This window comes from Plectrocnemia conspersa, unplaced genomic scaffold (assembly GCF_051122295.1).
Source record: "Plectrocnemia conspersa isolate PC_06_02 unplaced genomic scaffold, ASM5112229v1 ptg000003l, whole genome shotgun sequence".
Lineage (NCBI taxonomy): Eukaryota > Metazoa > Arthropoda > Insecta > Trichoptera > Polycentropodidae > Plectrocnemia > Plectrocnemia conspersa.
Genome location: NW_028277167.1, coordinates 17,508,924 through 17,530,566, shown reverse-complemented (window position 1 = coordinate 17,530,566; position 21,643 = coordinate 17,508,924). Strand labels below are relative to the sequence as shown.

The 21,643-nt window shown below is 28.6% G+C and overlaps 1 protein-coding gene across 1 annotated transcript in view; it reads left to right on the top strand.

Moving 5' to 3' along the window:
• Positions 1-3,164: 3,164 nt before the first annotated feature.
• Positions 3,165-21,643, top strand: part of LOC148236830 (ATP-binding cassette sub-family G member 1) — a 47,855-nt gene continuing 29,376 nt past the window's right edge. Inside the window, exon 1 of the mRNA XM_088182759.1 lies at positions 3,165-3,367. The gene's annotated coding sequence lies outside the window, so the exon portion shown is untranslated. The remainder of the gene's footprint in view (positions 3,368-21,643) is intronic.

Below are 21,643 nucleotides of genomic sequence, written 5' to 3'. Positions count from 1 at the left end.
TGTGCACACTAAAAAATAATCGGAAGTTTGCAACTCAAGTGGAAATTAAGAAATGTTTCATAGAGTTCATAAATATTGAGGACACGACTGGAACGAAAATGACTTTTTTATTCTTTTTTTTGGTAAAATTTGTTAAGACAATATGGCTTATCCATCGAAAAGCTTCACGGTCAAGGCTACGAAAATGGAGCCAATATGCGAGGTATAAGATATAAGATAACATTGTATAATCTCATATTACAAATATCAATCTAAGACAATTTTTCATTTCATGTATGATGTATCTAACATTCTTTAAATCTAGTCATTGTTGATGCTGTAAAAGGAGCTAAAAGGAGTACTGGCAAAAGTTTTTCAAAAACTTTTGATTAATATAGACAGGAGACTTAATGTCCTAACATTTTCGGTCTTGTAAGTCCATTTTATATTGTATTGTATTGTGTATTAGAATATATTTTTTTTAGTTCTCTATTTTTTTTATGTGCCTTGCACACAGAGGCATAAATCCACGAGCCGGCCCTGATTGTACTAATAGTCATATATAATAGATTATTGTTTGTGATCTTTAACTGCTTAAGATTTTAACGTTGATCTTGTTTGTGATTTTTAACTGCTAAGATTTAAGCGTTAATAATTTGTACCGCATTGAAAGGGAAAGGAATGTATCAATAAACTAGAGCATGTCTGTAAAGATCACAGTGACCGCTCATACATGTTTTTGCGACATTTTTAACTCGCGTATTTGCTACATACACCCACTCATTCTCCTCAACTTATTCCACGACTCAACTTAAGATTATCTATACATTTTAATATCATTTCTTCTGTTGTGTTACTTTATGGGTGCTATTTAATAGGGAATTTTTTTAAGAGACATGTGCATTTAAATAAATACTTTGTTCCATAAAACGAATTATTTGTGCATTTATGTAAGGTAAATCTTCAGAATTTTCTCTTCGAAAAAAGAGTCATTGGAGAGAGTTTTGTGACCCATTATGCCCAACAGTAATGCATAAACAACTCGTTTTATGGAACAATTATTTTATATATTTCTATAAGTATAATATATAAAATAATTGTTCCATTAAACGAATATTATTTTTTTTAAACACTATATTTTTCATATGTATTTATTAAAAAAAATAAAAGATGAATTATAAGTTTGATGTTAAAAACACCCATGAACATATTTTCATTATTATTTATCAATACCTACTTTACTTTTCACTTCGCCAGCTATCCCTATCATAAAAAAGGGGCCGGAAAACTGTGGCGGTGCGGTTATTTCTATGTTACATAACAGAATTACTGGAAACTGTATGGTATCGTTAGACTTGCCTGAGATAAAGCATATGTATTCCTTTTATATTGACACGCCGCGCATATTGTACATGCTAAATTATTTTTTTTAAATTTGCGCCGAAATATCGACCGGTGGGACTTTTTGTATAGACAGAGTGGGCCGATGTTTGAACCTTCTGGTACTAAAAAGTATAATATTATTATACTTTGCTATTCTACTCCGATAAAACTACTTAGGTATGAGCATCATTTTATTCTTTGTTTCTGCTTTCAAGCAATACAGGTATCGTCGTTTTCGTAGTTCTAAGCTACGGAGATATCATTTTCAACGAGAAAGATGTACATATTTAGAAAAAATAATTAAAATAAGAAAATCGGTATTACCGGAATACATAAATTCGATAATACTAGTAGTACTGAAAGTCAATTTTTGCCCTCAATATCGGTATTGCAATTCCTAATCATGTACGTACACACACTTCTATGATGTGAACCGACAAAGAGTTATAAATTGTTTTATTGCATAGTCTGAGTATCCGAGTACCGGATTTCTGATTTTTGTCTATTAGTTTATAATTTTTTGCAATTCTCCATGAGTCACAGTGAAAAAATATGAAATGGTTTTCATTTTCGTTTATACAAAAATCACTTTGATCTTAGGAGGGGAGGCAGCAACAATAATCACCAGGCACGATTTTTTCTCTCAGCGGCCCTGGAGTGTTGTTTCGTCTATTTGTAAAAAATAGTTTCGTCTATTTGTAAAACTTGTTTTACTATATACATACATAGCTATAATCTTTGAAACACGTCTAGAAACAATACACTTTAATTGTTAAACGTATCCTTTATACAAATCGGATGGTCGACCATAAAGGGCCACATTGTAAATTACGCTTTTACTAAAGGATGCACCGATGGTAGGAACTAAACAATAACACAATTAGTTATAAATTGACATTTTCTCTCATTCGTCCAAGCTTTACCGAATATCCTGTATATGAAACGAGAATTTAGAGACCAAAGAGATTTACCATTTTTACAACTGCGAGCATATAAATTATATTATATATGTATGTACAATAAACTGTGACACCACTCGGCCAACAAACTTAAAACTGTATTAGCTTAGAAAAACTCTTTCTTAGTTAATGACAAGACTTTTTGTTGAATACACAGTTAAAAAGCATCTTTGTTGCATGGTTTTATGTGAATTTTAAGTAGGTTTAAACAATACTATTCGCTTTGTGTAATACTGAACTTCGTGCGGTACCTATAAGAGTATTTGGTGGAACTCTAGTGTTCCATGAAACAGAAGTTAGGATTCACTGCTCCATTGTAATGAAAAATATGTTTTAGTTCCATATTTCAACAATAGATGTCTATACATTTATATTTATTTTTTCGGAAAAATATAGTTTATCAAAGTTTTAAACCATTTATTATATTATACTACAGTTATCGACGGTGATCAGGATGGCGCTCGTATTTAAAAACATCTTATGACCCTATAAATGTATAAGCTCTTATCAATACACGTGGCTTAGTAATTATCGTTTTTCATAACAACTGTATTACGCGAAATCAATATGTTTACTCCTCGATTTCTCGCGTATTGCTAAATTTTTTTTTATTATTAGATCGCTACCAACAGTAGAGACTGTAGATGTTTAAATTACGAACGTATAATTTTGTGTAATACAATTTAATGATATAATATTCTTCCTTAATATTTATTAACGAGAATAGTATTATTGGTGTAAGTAACGTTGACACCACCCTATGCCTCAACATAAGGGAAACTACCATCTCCTTCGCACGTATAGCACTGTCTCTATCTTACCCGGCTCCGTTCTGGAACGTTTGAGTGGTTCGGTATTCGGCGCACGGGAATGACGTTAGTGACGTCAGTCATATAATCCTGCTCCTTATTCGTAATTTTGAGTCAACAGCCGATCGCGCGTGCGTAATTTTACGGTCATAAATCAATTTTTAAGGGAATTTTCTGGCTGTTTCCCTAGTGTCATCCGCGTCGCAGCTGAACCATGTAAATTGTAAACAAAGCCCGGTAAGTGTAACGAACGCATCTATCGTTTCTAGTGCGTCATGTATTTATGCGTATTATAAATACTCGTTTACGTATGTCTGAAAATCGATTTACCTTCGTATTGATTATTACGAAGCTTTCACTCAACCGTAAAACGTTAAACGTAAATGATACAAAATATTGATTTATTATACATGTAAAGATACATTTAAAATATTCAAATTAAATATATGACACACAATTAGCTTTAAACATATGCAAAATAATCGCTATGCAAATTATGCACCATTTTTTGAAGTAGTCTCCATAATTGACAATCGCCATTGTTATTTTTTTCGAATATAAAATCGTTAAATTCGTCCATTGACAAATTATCATTGTTTTGAATTAATTTATTCACACACGTTCAATTGTTTCAAGGCTAATTGAATTTGTCGAATTATATAACAAATCTTGAATTGCATTTTTGTATGTATTATCAAATTGGATTCAAAGTTAAGAATGCGGCGCCACGCTCAGAAAACAAAGGTTATGAATTCTCTGCTGCGTTTGGCCCTAAAAGCTACGAAAGCGGCCAACAACGTTTTGCTACATAAATACGTTTTAAAATTTAAACAGATTAGGTGCGAGTAAGCGGCGGTGAACGAGCGTCGCTCAGAACAGTGAACATCACATGAATAACTGCAACGAATCTATTAAAAAGTATCTACTTAATGTAAATTGCCAATAAGATTATTTACCTGACATATGGTTTAAATGTTTTGGCTCGCTCACACCTAACCGTATTTATGTAGCAAAACGTTGGTCGCTTTCGTAGCCGCTAGGGCCAAACATAGATAAAATTTTAGAGCCACTGGTTTCTGAGTATTCTTAATAAGTACCGATTTAAAAATTCAACATAATTCATTGGCGAAACCTTATTTCCACCTGCATTTTTAAAAATCCGAATAATTTTATACTAATATGAAATAATCCGAATTTTATAATATGAAATAACCATCGCAAATATTATAAAGAAAACTTTAAAATATATGTATACAAGTGATTTACATTGACCTGGATTCGAATCCCATATGAACCTTTGAGTTTATTTATTTCTATGGTGTCTGGGAGATCGGTATTAGTGATTATTATGTAACTATAATTCCGATTGATTATCACCGAAAAGGTTTTCATAGATTTTCCTAATCTCAAGGATGAATATCGTGATGTTTAATTAAAATCAAGCTGGGTTGCTCGTTACCAAGCGTTCTCACTGCGACGGTGCCGATACGATTTTATTGCTGTTTACGTGAATTTTTGCCTTCTGAGAAGTGATAATTGTTTTTGCGCTTTCTTATTGACCTAAATTCGGTTTGAAAATACTTTGACCAGCGCTCTTATATTAGAAGTCCATACTAATACCGGTAAGGAAACTATCATATTTTTAAAACAATAATATCCAAGTGCAGACAAACTATGGAGCAATATGTGGGATGCGAAGTCTATCTACTTATTTTTTCCTTAGTTAGATTATTTGGCTTAGTTTATATTTCGGAATTGACCTAATAAACGTTCTAAAATTCTAATTAGTTTTAGAACTTTCATTAGGTCATGTTAGGTTTGGATTCGAACAGCAAAAGGATGTTTCGCAACTCAAATTGAGTTTCATATTTATTATAAAGAAGGAAAGAATTTTACTAACGCCTATCAGTTAAATTATATTATCGCTAATAGAAATATGTATCTACTGGTAAAAATGTATTTGGACTTCACTAGTGAAAATATTACTTTACCGAAAAACACATTCACTGTAACATTTATACATTGTATGTAAATGAATAAAGATAAGTATGTAAATGTATATATTACAACAAATGAAAAGTTGAAATCATATAATTTTACTAGCATCTGCCAGATAAATTATATTTTCATTGGTAAAAATATATATCTACCGGTGAAAATGTATTCCGATGTGATTTTATTAAGAATACATATTTTTTTTAAATATTATTGGTATAGATTCGAGACTCTTTTCTTCAGATTTTCTTTGAAGAATAACCGAGAATTTCTGGTTTAGAATCAGGGATGTCATTTCAACTTTTTCTATGGGGAAGGGAGCAAAATTTGTTTTTTTATGTTTAAATTTCATTAAGATTTATTTGTATTATATTTCATTAAATGACAATCCATTTTTCTGGCAAAATTTAAGGGGGGAGGGCAAATGCCCTCCCACCTCTCTTCCCTCTAAATTGGAACAATTCAAAAGGATTCTAAAGTCGAAACATTTTCTTTAAAATAAAATATTATTACTTTATTTTAACCTAATATCTTACTGGTTTTTGATATTTACTCTCTAGTCATCACTGATAATAAACCGTTAATATTTAATAGCAGATGCATTCAATAACGTTTAACATATTGTTCAATAAAAAATACGTAATTATATTTAATATATGTGATTATATTTTTGCATTAAAAAAATTTAATTGTTAAATAATTGAAGGTTGTGTTTGCATTTTTATAAACTAACCATGTTTTTTTTAGTTTGATCGTTATATTGCAAATTGGAAATTGAAGGAAACGCAATTGTCGGTATATAAAATCAAGAACACAATTTATTTTTCTAAAAATAATTACCAGTAATAAAAACTTAGTAATAGTACAATAAATATTATATAATTTTCACTTTTCCGTGATAATTCCCACAGTACAAAGTGGGATTTCTTTATAGAATACATTATCTAATGTTTTCCTTTTATTTTAAATAATTTAAAATAACGGTATTTACGTAGAAGTATAGTTTATTAATATTTATTACTTAAACTAGTGTTACAGTGGTAATAAATTAGAATATATAATATATGATGACTTATACAACCATAGAAGTTAGTTTTCCGCGATAATTCCTCACTGCAATAAATAGGTTTTCTGTAGAATATATTACTCATTTTTTTTTTACTATTTTGCTACTTATTATTTATTTATTACTTATACAATTTAACTTATTATTAAATACGACTAGTTTTTAATCAATATAGTCTAGTGAATTTTAATATTATAATAATTTAAATAATAAAATAAATCATAATATGGTAATATAATTCAATATTATAATCTTGAGCATCTATAGAGATTAGTTTTCCGCATAATTTCCCACAGTATTAAATGGGATTTCTTAGTGAAATACGTTGCTTATTTTCCTTTATTTTTGATTATGTACATATTATAGTATCCTATTAATGAAACACTCATAAGATGACACCATTCTATGTACATAGTATAAGTAAATCGATTCAAACACGTATTAAATCTATTATATGTTTATATTAAATTAATAATATATGATATTGTATATCTATAGGTTTTTACAATTAATTTGGATTTTTTACATTAACTTATTGTTAGTGTTGTTTATTTTTTACTTTTATAATTCAATAATCTCATATATATATATAATTTTATTTTGTGATTTAAATTATAATGTTTTACATTACAAGTTTATGTCTATTGTAAACATGAATATGCATCTTATTGTTATAATCACTCATTTCACATTACAGCGGGATAATGTTTGTTTTATAATATAAATAGAGGTATCTAAATAAACTTTTAATAGTTTATCACAATGATCATATATCAGTTTAGTCCATCTTATCATTAGGTGTATGTACACTTGTCAATGCTCATTGACAAATTTATTATTTTTAAGGTGAATGTAAAATTGACATAAGGTTGCTAAATTATTGGTAATTCTGTGATTTTATGCTTAAAGTGCATTGCTACTATTTCTTCATGTCACACCCGTCATTTAGTATGGCATTCCTCTTGTCTTTTCTTCATAGCAGAGCATTTCATAATGAACGAGTCTACTTAAACGTGAAAATATAATATCGCTTACACAAATTGTGCCAATTGGTTTTCTTGCATTTACATTAGTGACGGTTCTGAAAAAGGATTTCAATTTTGACATTGACCACAAGATCAATTGATGTCAACGTCTGGAGCACATATTTTTATTTATTAATTCAAATAAAATACTTATTCAACATTCGTTCTATTAATTTATTGCTCATTTGTTTTATCGCTACTAATAATAATTACGCATTCAAGAGAGAAAATGAGCAACAAAGTACTAATAGCGCTTAAAGTGAGTATAAAAATACGTATTTGTCAATTAAGAATTACCTAGTAAGTGGGTTCGCAACCCGCAGCTTTGTAATTTGTTCATTAACAAATACATATTATACATGCGGCCCCGCGAGCGGATTAAGTGCCTACCCGATATTTTTTTTAATTTCGCTACGCGGCTGAATTATTTTTTAATTAAATTGAACGTTTTCTGTACACAAATAAAACTCATGATAAAATATTATTATATAGGTAGTATGTATTGCGCAATCAAGCTAACTATGACATATTTATGCCAGTTAAAATTAACATTTGTAGTTTACAACCCAAAAAAAGTCACTGACCTCCAACAAAAGTATATGGTTGCACAGTTTGAATTAACTTTAATAATATTATTATATTTAAAATATTATTTTAATGACATCAGCTACTGTGCATTGAAGTTTCTAAATTTTATGAATAGTACTAAACAATGAAATATTCTAATTTATTTCTTGAGTTGAATTGAAGAATTGAAAACACAAATTAAAAAATTAATAGAGGTTCATAAACATAATTCTATGTTATAAAAAAATAAAAAGTATGCAGGGTTTCAAACTTACTGAATGGTTTCAAATTTTAATTATACAATTCAATATGCTCAAAAAAATATTACTGAAATCAATTACAAACGTAAAATTAAATCTTGTTCGGATTAATTTAAAATAAATAAAAGTCCACAGCAGCAAAATATTAACTCGGAAATTTAATTTCCGAGTTAATATTTTGCTGCTGTGGACTTTTATTTTGTTTGCCGTTTTGCGTTTTTTTTCCATTGTTTTGTTTGCCGGCCTAAGGACTTGAAAAAATTGTCGGTTCTTGGTTTTACTTGAAATTAAAATTTTCATTACAAATATTAAGGAAAACAAAAACAAATATTTGAATAACAATTAGTTAAGAAACCGGCGAATATTTAGATTTGAGTCTCTACTGTACATATAGGCCTATTATACGATATTCATCCGTGAGGTTAGAAAAATCTAGGAAAACCTAATCTGCGATTATTGATCGGAATTATACTCATATGATAATCAATTATTACGATTTCCCAGATACGATAAAATTGATAAAAAACACTAAGATCGTAGTGGAATTCAAACCTGAATCTTTCAGGTATTAGTCGTCGTCATCGACTTGTTGGTTCATTCCTTGACAATTTTCTCGCCCACTATGACATGCCATTTCAGCTTCAATAGATGATATTGAAAGTCCACTTAACCTATTAGTGGATAATTGAACAATTCGAGGTAAACTCACATACAAATACATCAAAGAATTGTGTTGTTTTTAATCTAAAATGAAAATATAAAAGTAAACGATAATTAAAGTTTAAGAAAATATGTGACAAGAAAATTGTTGCCAATTCCAAAACAATAGCCGAATTATTAGATAATATAATCTGTGTAGTAGATTAATAATGGCATTAGAAAAAAAATCCGTATTTCCCTAGAAATAGCTATTAATAATCACATTGTTTCTATAGAAATACTTATGTCTTACATATTTTTTTCAGCAGATAAGGTTCTTACTGTGATATTAATTAAAATTATGTATATATGATTAAAATGTCTATAAATTGGTTTAATTCAATCTGATAAAATATTTGTCTATTTTTATTTCTTAGAAATTTCATGACAATTTTATTCGACGATTTAGATTCTGAAGAATAATAGGTTAATATAGTCTTGCGTAAATTTTTAATAGTATTATCAGTATAAGTATAGCAATGTTATCTTTTAAATTTTTAACGTTATTATTTTCATCGCTTAATTTTGAATGACATAGTTTAAAAAATGAATTAATAGTGTTACTCAACACCTAGCAAGCATATGTTATTTTTGATCTAATTAGCTAAGCTTTATTTTTTATTTTCTACATTCATTTTTTAATTACCTGTTTTAAAGCCGCAATGGCAGCAAGCCCTTTAGATCTCAGTTAAATGAAATTTGCATTGCAGAAGCGTTACTTCAAGAAAAAATTCATCTATATGATCAAATGCTCCTTTCTTATTCAACATATAATTTAGAGTACCCCATATTTTTGACACATGCTTATTGTCATTTTAATCTATACTTTTTACTATGACCAAATGAAGTATAAACTATGTATCTAGTTTAGACCAATATTTAAGAGTACTGATAAATAGATTTTTCTCGGACGTCATAATAATTCAATGTATTGTTAGATTTAAAACATATTAATTGTTAAATAAATATGTTTCATTAATATTGGCAAATATATAAGCTTAGAGTCAAGATGTATAACTAGGTATCTGACGCTCGCCCTCCATATAATGCAGTCACCATGTTTACTTTTAAGAGGTGGTGGCAAGGGTTTTATAAGTTGAAAAATAAATTGCTTTAATTTTTCTAATATCAGTTATAGTTTATTAACTGTTCTAAAATCAATTATAGTTTTCGAACGTTTATTATGTGAAGCAAATGCCAAATCAGCTCATTACTGGCCCTCTTTAAGAAAAATGCTATAAATATAAGATATACCAGCTTTATTCTACTAGGACAAACTTTTCAAGTATGTACCAAGTTTTCAAGTTTTGTCTATGTCGTATAATTTAATCTGTAAACGGAATCTCTAATAATATTTCACTGTAACTTAATTTATTCATTAAAAAATAATACTTATGTATGTACTTAGTTATATTATTTTGGCTTTGAATTCATTTTATATTTGTCATATATTTTTTTAAATGCACTTATACCCAGTGACTATGCAGTTAAATTGCACACCGTAAATCGCAAGCTTTATTGCCTTCCATAATGTAGCTTCCTCTCAATGCTGGCGAAATAAAAAATACATGTGTTACTGACAAGGGCACCTGCTAATGAAACACGAATGCTTACTATTTATTGTTTAAAAAATCAACAATTACGTAAATTCGTATAAACGCGAATAGAGTGTTAGTTGTAAAACTGACATATTAGTTGCATTAGCTTACTGTTTGCAAGTGGGCCATGCGCTCTGTTGATTGCAATTATTGCTGAACAGGAAACCACTGTGTTGCATACAAAAATGCATTCGTATTGTCTTTTATTTTATTTATTAAAATTGTGTTGATAATATTTGTAGTTAATTATAGTTAAATGAAGTTTATTTTACCAAGCATTAAAATACTTACCTTTAAACTGCTTTCTTTCGTAAATAAAATCGAGAAAATTTTGCTATTAAACAAATAGTTTCCTTAAGGAAAATGCTAAGACCTAATTGCAATTTTCTTGATAGAAAATGTCTAGGGTTAACTGTTGAATTTTGTTTCTTCGTAGATTTATATTTTATAAACAGAAATATTTTAGTAAATTTTACTTATAAATGAAAATGTAAAACAATGATCAAATAATTAATTTCCTATGAATTAAATTATCTAAGAAAGAGGTACAAAGACTTACAATTTTCCAAGAAGTCTCTATGGCGTTTGATACAAATTTTCCTGAACTTTAAGTTGTATATAAAATTTTTGCTCTCATGGACCTCATGCTTCACATCGCCTCTTTAAAAAATCCAAAAATGTGAATATGACTGGGGGCAAGATCTGGCTTGTAAAGTGGATGTTCAAAACACTTAGCTTAACCCCTTAAGTGGATATGTCGTATATATCCGTCATGACAAAAGTACTTGCAAGGTGGGTATGACGGATATATCCGCATTTTGAAATTTTTAGCAAAACTCAATGGAAACGACGGATATGTCTAATAATCTAAATACTGGTGTGAAGACTGCAGCAGATCACCACTTTGCGCAGCTCCATGTCTTAAAATATATCACACCAAAAAATAATTTTTTGGTGTGTAAATATCCGATAGTTCGTGTCACTGCGGATCACACTTTCAATAGTGAAGCATAACGTTGAAGGGGTTAAACGAGCATAGTCATGCTGGAACATAAACCTGTACTCAGAATCAGTCACAAGTCCATATCCTTTTAATTTTCTTGCAAGTCTAAGATCCTTATTAAGGATATCTGCATACGTCACACTGGCACCAATGTCCCCCCTAGGCATATAGTGCTCCAGAATTACCTAATATGCTGCTCTAAAATGTTTATGTAGCTCAATCTGACAGATGCGAAACGCTCATTTGCTGTTTAAACCCAAACCTAACCTAATAAAAGTGATCACTTATACGCACCATTAAGTATCGGGAAAAGCAGTGGGTTTATAGACAATGAGTTATACCTTAGTTTATATTTTAAGGCGTAAACACATTTTGTGTGTTCAAAAAGCAATGCAATTGGCCTGCAAACATCCTCATCTGCGATTCGCCAGAGCATTATATGGCATATGGCATTCCTGTAATATGTGACGGATCTTATACAGATCAATACTCCATTTTAGTGCGTGTTGCTAGTGCGGCTAATATTTTAAGCTACTACTGAACCTTCATTATAATTGCTTGATTCTTAGTGCTATTCGCAGACCACTATTCAAACTATATATATATATATATAATAACATTCTTGCTAATTTACAGAAATATTGAATTGAAATTTAAAAAAATGATTATTATATTTTACGTGATAGTTATCTCCACTGATAATTACACATCAATTTATCAAATTTTCTTTCATTACCTTCAAAAATTAGTCTCGTATTTTTCTTAAATGCCATTTTTATTGCCTTAACATACTTATTTATATATTTTTTTAAGACTAATGCATATTTTTGAGGCTAATGCAGTCATAACATCAATATCTATTATATGCATATGAAATTGAATGCCACATTTGTTTCTGATTACTTTAATAAAATAATTCATCAAAATGTTAATAAAAAACAGTTCAAAAAACGCGTAGTTTCTTAGACATATCATTACGATTTTCGTTATAAATTTAATATAAAATAATATTAAATACTTATAGGTTTTTGTATACAATCAGTTTTTACGCAATTGTTAACAATATATATTTTTTTAAATAATTACCAAGCGTTTCGGTTCGACAATTTTTCCACTTTGAGTCATGTTTTAAAGCAGTGTCATTATGGTTTAATCCAATTTTTAAGGTCTTATTTACGCCATTGAATATTCAAGGTCTAAGTAAATTAAACTGACGATAAGTAAAAATAGTATATCTAAAACAAATTAACCAAATTGATCGCGCGTTTCAAAAATATTCCATTACTTAGTTTATAATAATGATCCTGAATCGTATCTTTTTTATTACGATTTCATCAAGCTAATAAATCTTTGCTATATTATTATTAGTCATTTATAAAAGCAAAGTGCATTATTCTCTGAATTGAGGTTACCGTTTTCCCGCTATAAATGATTCTTATCATGTTTGGATTTATTGTTTAAAAATGAGAGCAAAAATTGTCAATACGTATAAATAAATAATAATATAATCACATATGATATTATAATTTAAAAACTAAATAAAATCCGTTTTGTTAAAGCTTTATGATTATATTATATTGTATAATACTTAAAATAAATTTTGCTATTGAATAATATTTATTTTTATATTTAATGTGGCGATATTACAATAATAATAAAAAATAGTATAAATGGATTTTTTTACTTGTTAATAATTTTATTAAAATATGCAAAAATGGATTTTTTTTGGTCGTCATCGACATCAGTATTTAATTGACATAAAATATGTTATTACGTGTATTAACTGGTATCAATTCGTAGACAATTTGGAAGCTTGCCATGTCACTCGAAAGATACAGAAACAAAAACACAAATAATGTCATATACACATTTTTCCCTATAAAATATATCTTATTTACAAACATAAATATTTACTGCGAAAATCTGTTGACAGAGTAAATTGTTTATTTTTTTATATAATTCATAAGAACAAATTTTGAGATTAGAAATAGTTTAGAATATCTTATAATAATAAGTTTAATTGATATATGTATTATTTAGTACAAAGTCGAAAGTTTATATATAATAGAATTATATTTTGAAGTAACTTTTGTATAATTTTCATTAAAATTATTTTTTTACCGAATTTCTCTAAAGATCCAATGCTCCATAAATTGTGATCGCTCTCAGGGGCCTTTTGATTTCGTCAAAAGAAGACTCATGGTCACAGAGTAAAGTATCGCGAAATGACTCACAAAGTCATGAACGCGATAGTTAAAGTATTATATTACAAAACGAAACTTGAATGCCGTTGTAATTTTTAGAAAACGCATTGTCATATCATACGCGACCTTTGCACGTCGCAATACTTTGCTCCATTTCCTTCAACCACGCATCCCTTTGTTTCCAGAATAGATTACCTCTTATCAACACTATGGTGTCATGAAATGTCATACTGGGCATCGTGCAATGGTCACATGCGAATAATATGATAATGGTTAACTGATATACAAATCGTATAATATATATTGCGCAGTTTGTAAATGTTACTTGCAAAGAGATCGCGTGTAGAATTTAAGGTAGATTCGAAAGATAAGAAAATATTGCAACTGGCGACTCAGGAAAACGAGTTAAACGTCAGTATACGTTGGTGCTAATTTTATATTTAAATATTCTATAATTGTGATTTAGCATTCAAATTAAAATAGTAAACAAAAGTTGTGCCAATTCCAATATAAATGCGTTTTCTTGTTATTTTTGCTTGTTTATAAAAAGCTTAAAAATATCTCCGTTCCGAAGAGATTGTCTCTCTTCATCATCGGAACCTAAGTGATCTGAAAGGCCAACGAATAATCGAGACCGTGGAAAACCAGCATATGCCCAATGAGTGTAAACTTTATAGGATAAACAATATAAGGCATACGAATGTCTTATCACACGTTTTAAAATGTAAACTAGTCATTGCAAAATATTCTACCTTTTTTATATTGAAAAATAAACTAGAATCGATGCTTCCCTGATTGTGATATGATATAAAATATGTATTAAATATCAGTCAAAGAAACTGACACTGTTCAGTTATTTAGAAGCTATTAATGTAAATTATTATTCAATTCGCAATGTTTGAATCCCGTACGATTTAAAGAGATGAGGGCATGCTGACCGCATGCTCTTATCTCTCACTCACTCTCGTCACTTAACACGCGAGCGATCAAGAGGAAAAGTATCTCACCGCCCGCGCCTGCTATGTATGTATGTATATACATATAATATGACAAAAAATTGATTTATTATTATTTTATTAATTTATTTATATAATATTGGTAATTGTATGTTCACTAAACAAAATATACATATAAAATAACATAATAAAAAAAATATATTTCTTAATGTACGAATGTGTTTCTTTATTCTAATATAATATTCCCCTGGCCGTACTCATTTTAAATTATCTCTATTTCTAGTATTAAATCTATGTACATCCATATTTCTTATCATATACTCTAATAGCATATTATTTTCAAACTTACATATAAATACTAAAACATGAATCTTCAATATTTCGTAAATATCCTACAATTTCAATCTTTCAATCATACTCTTGCAACTAGTCAATCTATTTATTTAAACCTCAGTCAAAAATAAGTAACCATCGCGAAGAAAACAGTAATTTTAAATATAAAATATATTTACATATGGTGTAAAACATACATATACATAATATATATACTATTCAAAAATGGTAGCTTTTAATTTTTAGATAAAAAAATATAAGCACGCACTACCTTTGCTTTATGTAAAAAAAAATCGCTTAGATTAGTTTACCTCAAGATTGTAGTAAGATTATATGCAATATTAAAATTATTGTTTTCCTCTTTTAAAAGTATATTTTTACTTAATCTTTTTTGTATTATTTATTAAAGTGTATCATAAATAGCTTGATTTTCCTCTTCAAATTATATTTCTACGAAATAGTACGAAATACTTTGTTTTTGCATTTTACTGGATATATCGATAGTGTGTTACATGTTTTTTTTTTTATTATTTTCAATTATATTTATCGCTTTGTATACATATAAATGTATATTATATTATCCGAAATAATCAAAATGAGGAAAAAATAAATATTTATATGAATATTTATGTTTTTTTTTAATCTCCAATTGGAAAACCTTGCTCGTTGACTTTGATCACGTTAAGGTCAGAGAACCTACACCTTACAAACTGGCCACATACCCTTCTTGATATTTTTAGTTTACAAACAGGTCTGTGGTGATTCTCGAATCGCAAGATATGTGAATACCTAAGTATGAACAATTCATTATTATATTGGATATGCTTCGTTTTATTTATTTAATAAAATAAAACAATATATGTATTTACAAATAAAATGATACGTGTTTCGCATTTCCATTGTAAATATATTTTTTAAATATTTTTTTGGCAACTTAATATAATTATATAAATTAAATCAACCTTAAAAACTAACTTGATAATATTACACTATTATATCGTATCAATTAAATTTAATGGATATTTAATTTATTTATTATACTCGAAGTATCTATGTACTTGTTTCTTAGTGTTATTTACGCAATGTCTACGAATTCGCCATTAGAGGAACAACATGCCAATTGCACCATTAAATTTTCGCAATACCCATATTGATTTCATACGTATTGATTGTGAGTATTATTATACGCGAAATCGAATCATATTTTACAAAATATCATTAAACTAAACTATAATTGTGACCTTCTCGAACAAAAATCATTAACTACGAATTTGTTTTTTTATCATTACAAATCAGTAACTGTGAGCAGATTTGCATAACAATGATAAAAAAACGTGAAATTTGCGATTTAAAACAATGTTTTTTGTATGTGTAATTTAAATACTTATTTGAGTCGCACGAGTGTATACAGAGATTATAGTAATATCATAAGCGTATGTTTTTTTTTTGTGATGTTTATACAGATAGCTAATCTGAGTTGTAGTTACCCAAATGTTACTAAAAATGACTAAGACTAATGACTAATGTTTGCTATTTAAAATAACATTTCTTCAAAGATAACGTTATGTATTATAGATAAAAATATGCGTATCGAAATTGGAAAATTAACTAAATAGTCATGGAATACTATATTTTCATTTTTAATTAGATACAGTTTACACAATTTCGATATATGTGTAATGTTTAGATATAATCTGATATTTTATAATAAATATTGTGTCAATATATCATTTTTCCTTATTCCTAACTTAGAATTTGATTAGTGTTAATATGGTTCAATTATAATTGATATTAAAATATAATTAGCATATTTTTTAATAAATTAAATAATTTATTTATAACAAAATACATATCAACCAAGGTTACACTACAGGTTATCTACAGTATCTTGTCATTAAATTGCGAATACTTGTTTCTGTTTTTGTTGAAATTTTTTGCCCTTTTAACTACATGTGTTTTTTTTATAATATGATTTTTTTAATAACTCAGTTTTTTAAGTATTGGGAATTTAATTAATAATAGATACTATACATTTAACGTATTTATTCAATTTAAATTCAATAATTTACATTAATTTTGAATACATTTTATTTACATGCATATATATAATTAGCTGAAATTGTAATAACTAAGCTGTATTTCTTATATAATAATTATTTTTTACCGAAAAATTATATGTAATAGCGTATTTTGGCAATTTTTTTTTTTGAATCTCATTGTATCCTTGTGTATTATTTAATGACAAGCTTTGTTAGAAAAATAATATAACAAACAATGAAAATGACTTTGAATACATATGTATATGATTATTTCATTCTCAAACTAGCCGACAAACTGACCGTATTTGCTGAGTAATATGTGCATTTATTAAATTAGCTTAGCTCTGGATTGGTTATTGTATTACTTTATAAAATAATGCGACTTTCATCTTATTTTTATTATTATTATTTTCGTATAATTATTATATTATAAACTTTAGATTTTCGTAACCATGTCTGCATCTGAAAAATCTAGTCGTTTTCGAAGACCAGGGCTGGAGTAAAGAGAGAAGCGGTTGCTTCTTCTGTCTTCTCGGTGTGTCGGTCAGCAGTTGGCGTAGCTCAACACGGTGCATGATATGAAGTAGTAGTTCTTAATGTAGTGCTGATGGATACAAATTGCGAATGGAAGTGAAGAATTAGCGCTATTAAACGCTTGGTATGCTTGTTGGTAGGTTTATTGTATGCCCACTTTCGTCTCCAAATTTTGGTGTTTTTAACTTTCCATAAAAGTTAAAAACTTGGCAACCTTGCACTTGTCATTTCGCATTCAACCTGTTTGTCAATGTATTACATTTTGTTTGCATGTGGAAAGGCACCGTACGTACAGCATAACAAAAGCCTCATCATAAACACTAGTTTTGTTTATTGTGTTTTTAACGCGAAATATGCGAAGTTTTTCTCATAGTTTATGCGTCAATTACAATAAAAACTTTGTTCCTGCCCATGGCCTAGTCCAAGGATTCCTAAACTATGGGTTGCATCTATTTTATAATTGGAACACTTACGTTGCATGAAGGTTAAAAATTTGGCAACCTTGCACTTGTCATTTCGTATTCAACCTGTTTGTCAATGTATTACATTTTGTGTGCAAGTGGAAAGGCACAGTACGTACAGCATAACAAAGTGCTCGTCGTAAATACTAATGAAGCAGGCTTTCCAACATTAGTTTTCCTGAAAAATAAATACAGAAACCGATTGAAAGACGAACCGGATTTAAGAATGAAATTATCATATTTTTCTCCAAACCTACGGTTTTAGTTAGCATGAAACAGCATCCCTATGTTGCATTATTAAATTATTTGATCTTTGTTTGTATGAGTAAATGTTATTGTATAAATTATATATTTTATTTTACATTTTTTTGTATTTTTATATTTCTTTAAAAATGTGTGATTGCAATGCATATTTACATTATTGATTTGAAAATATGACTGAAAATAGAGTAACACCTGAATAAGCTACCTTGAAACATATCTTTTCTAAGCGTCATAACAATGGTCTATTTACAATATAATGTGTATGAATTTTTAAACAGATAAAACGTTATGTATGGGTGAATTATCTTAAATTTATTTTCCCCATTATATAAATATATATATTTAATTTTGTCAATGTATAATTAAGACCTTGACACATTTACATAGCATGTGCACATTATCAATTGCAATTAGAGCTATCGATGCTTTTGTAAAAACGTTCCGTTATCGAACTTTAACGTGTCACCATTTTAATCGGCTGGTATTTATTGGGTTAAACATGAATAGTATAATATATGGAATGTAATTAATGATAAAATTAAGCTATCGTAGAATGGGTCACGTTATCGCTGTTTTGTCCACAGTGATAACCTGATAGCTCGTTCGTTTTATAGGTCAAATTTAACTAAGAAATAATTCAGTTTTACAGTTAAGGCATATTACCGATTTATCATTGTAAGAAATATCAATTCAAGTTCTTCGGATTTTGCTTGTTGGATATTGAAGCGATCGTTTCAATAACCGTTGCATTTATTGCAGTTACAAAAGCGCATCGTTCTCAGCAGACATAATTTACTAAATACCAATAGGTGTCGAGAAACTTTTGATACTATTTTATTATACGGGTGCCACTAGTTTTAATAGTTTAAACCTATATTGTTTGAGTTCCAATTTAGTAATTGTTGGTTAAACGATAATACAGAATTAATTAGTACGAATAAATATTGTTACAGTATTTTAACGAATTTGCCAATGTTGCAAAGTAATCATAAAATATGTATAAGCTCGCACCTATGTTCATTGCATTGTTAGAACAATGGTTCGAATATGTAATAAGTTTGATTAGCTATGACTAACTACGTTTCACTCCTCAGTAAACGACATTTATTGCGAATACGTTATTTATTGTATTATAATGATTATTATGTGTGTCTTTAGAATAAAAGTGTGATACAAACAACAACCACATTCTCGGACGAAACGTAGAACTGGATAAATAAAGGTCAGTTACTCGGGAAATTCGCAAGGGCATCTTCTCAATTTCCTACGATCGCGTAAGACGAGTTCAAGATACCTATTGAACCCTTTTGAACTTAAATTTATAATTCTACTGCGTGCTTAAACATATTCATATTACATTTAAATTAACTGAATATTTGTTTCAAATGGGTAGTTTTTAATTAACAATATTAATTAAATGCGTATTTAAGAATTAGTTTAATTTAAGAGTTGTGATAAAGAATTATTGCTAAAATTGTATATTTTTAAATTTTACTATCAAGTTACAACAATAAAATATATCACATTCACTTTAACGTGTGATAGTTCATCACCTACCTTTAAATGCAATTTATAATTTAAGTAAAATTTGACAGTTTATATTTATCAAGTATAATTCTAAAGCTTTGGAATTAAAGTATAAGTTATAAAATATGTTTTTAGTATATGCTATTATTATTTTATTGTCTTTAGATGTTAACTAAATTAAATTGAAACATTTTATTGTGATAATCAAATTAAAAATAATACTATTTTTATTCGTTTAAAAGTCTTAAATTACGAATAAAATAATATAATTTTCACTTATATTATATCAAAGCTATTTAACCTATGAGCCTGTACTGACTTATCGGCCATGCCGTTTTTTTTTATAGATGCCAAATTTATTTATATTACAAATTATTATTAAATTCGCAATAATATTTGAATCACAGTAATATCTGAAAATCCGGTTGATTTTGGATTTAGCTGGATCACAGTTGACGAGAAGTGGGAAGCGGCTGCTCCTGTGTGTCTCAAGTCGATAGTATCTAGTGTCTGTGAAAGTGTCTGTTATGTTCGCGCTTATATACGCTGATCGAATAGAGGAGTTTATTTTGCTTTGCCTAGTCTTGACGTTGGACCATTTGCGACGATTTCGGGGTGGAATTTGATTTATTATTTTCTGCTGTCCTTATAAAAAAACACTGTAATGGGGCACTTGTAATTCCGAGTAGCGCATTAGAGATATTTGTCAGGGTCTTTTTATGCTTCATTTGGACATGCATTTGCTTAATTACAGTAAAGCACTTGTTAACGTTAATTGCGCTGGAAAGAAAATGCGACGATGGTCTACTATTCTTAATATTTGTTTTGAGCATGCTGCTATTTGTGCACGTGTATAAGAGAAAAAATACTACTTTTGCTTTTTAATGTAATTATAAATGTATTTATCATATTTCTGTTTTGAAAAAAGGTAACATTTTTTTCAAGCTACGAAAATAGTTTTAAATATCAAAATATAAGATCTATATTACGTTTGCACTATATGTTTACAAGTTTAAGTTACATTATATTTAACCGTGAATGGACTGATAGCAAGGTTTCGCTATCACGCACAAACGCGTGAACGGACCTTAATGTGTTAATGGATATTTTACAATTTAATTTCCACAGGACGATTTTAAGTGCCCCCAACACATTACAAAACATTATTTTTTACCGATGTAATAAATTACTACATCTAATTTGTGTCCCAGAAAACGCAAATGCCCATCTAATATACCTTAAATTCGTTTTAAAAAATGGTTTTGAAGAGTGAGCATTAACAACTTTGTATGCGGAAAAGGAGAATCTTTAATCCGAGATTCTTATCCGTTAAAAGCGGGAGACGAAGAAGAAACTTATTTTGTACTGCGTTGTTAGAATTTCGTTTATCTAGTACATTTATCTCTTATCGTAAATATTTACCATGTAGAGCACTTTACTAATTTAACAAATCGAATAACACACATCTAGTTATAATATATAACATTTTTATTACGAAAAGGTTTTGAATTTATCACTATTTTGTTTGGTTCCAACAAAGCCACTCGTGGCGGTCATTTTTTTAATTGTTTTACAACAGGAAGTGTATAAATTTAAAAAAATATATTCGCGTGATTAAAATTCCGGTCGTTTTGTTGACGAAATTATAGCTGACTCGAGATCAGACTATTCATTAGATGAAAAAAATATATTTAATATACAATTTGCTTCAATTTTTTTTACTATTAGTTATTTTTTGTAAGTATTTAATTAGATACCCGTTCTGTGCGTAATCAAGACCACTGCGAACACATATATAGTGTTAATATAGCAGTGTAGTGAGAAATTTTATATTCATTTTATTTAATGAAAAGATTTATTTTTCTGTTGTGCTTGGTTGTGCGCAGCCGACAGTTTTGCGACATATTACTATTTTATTTATTTATAAATATATAATTTAAGGCAGGCTTAGCTGTACAGCGAGAAGTTTTATATTATTATTA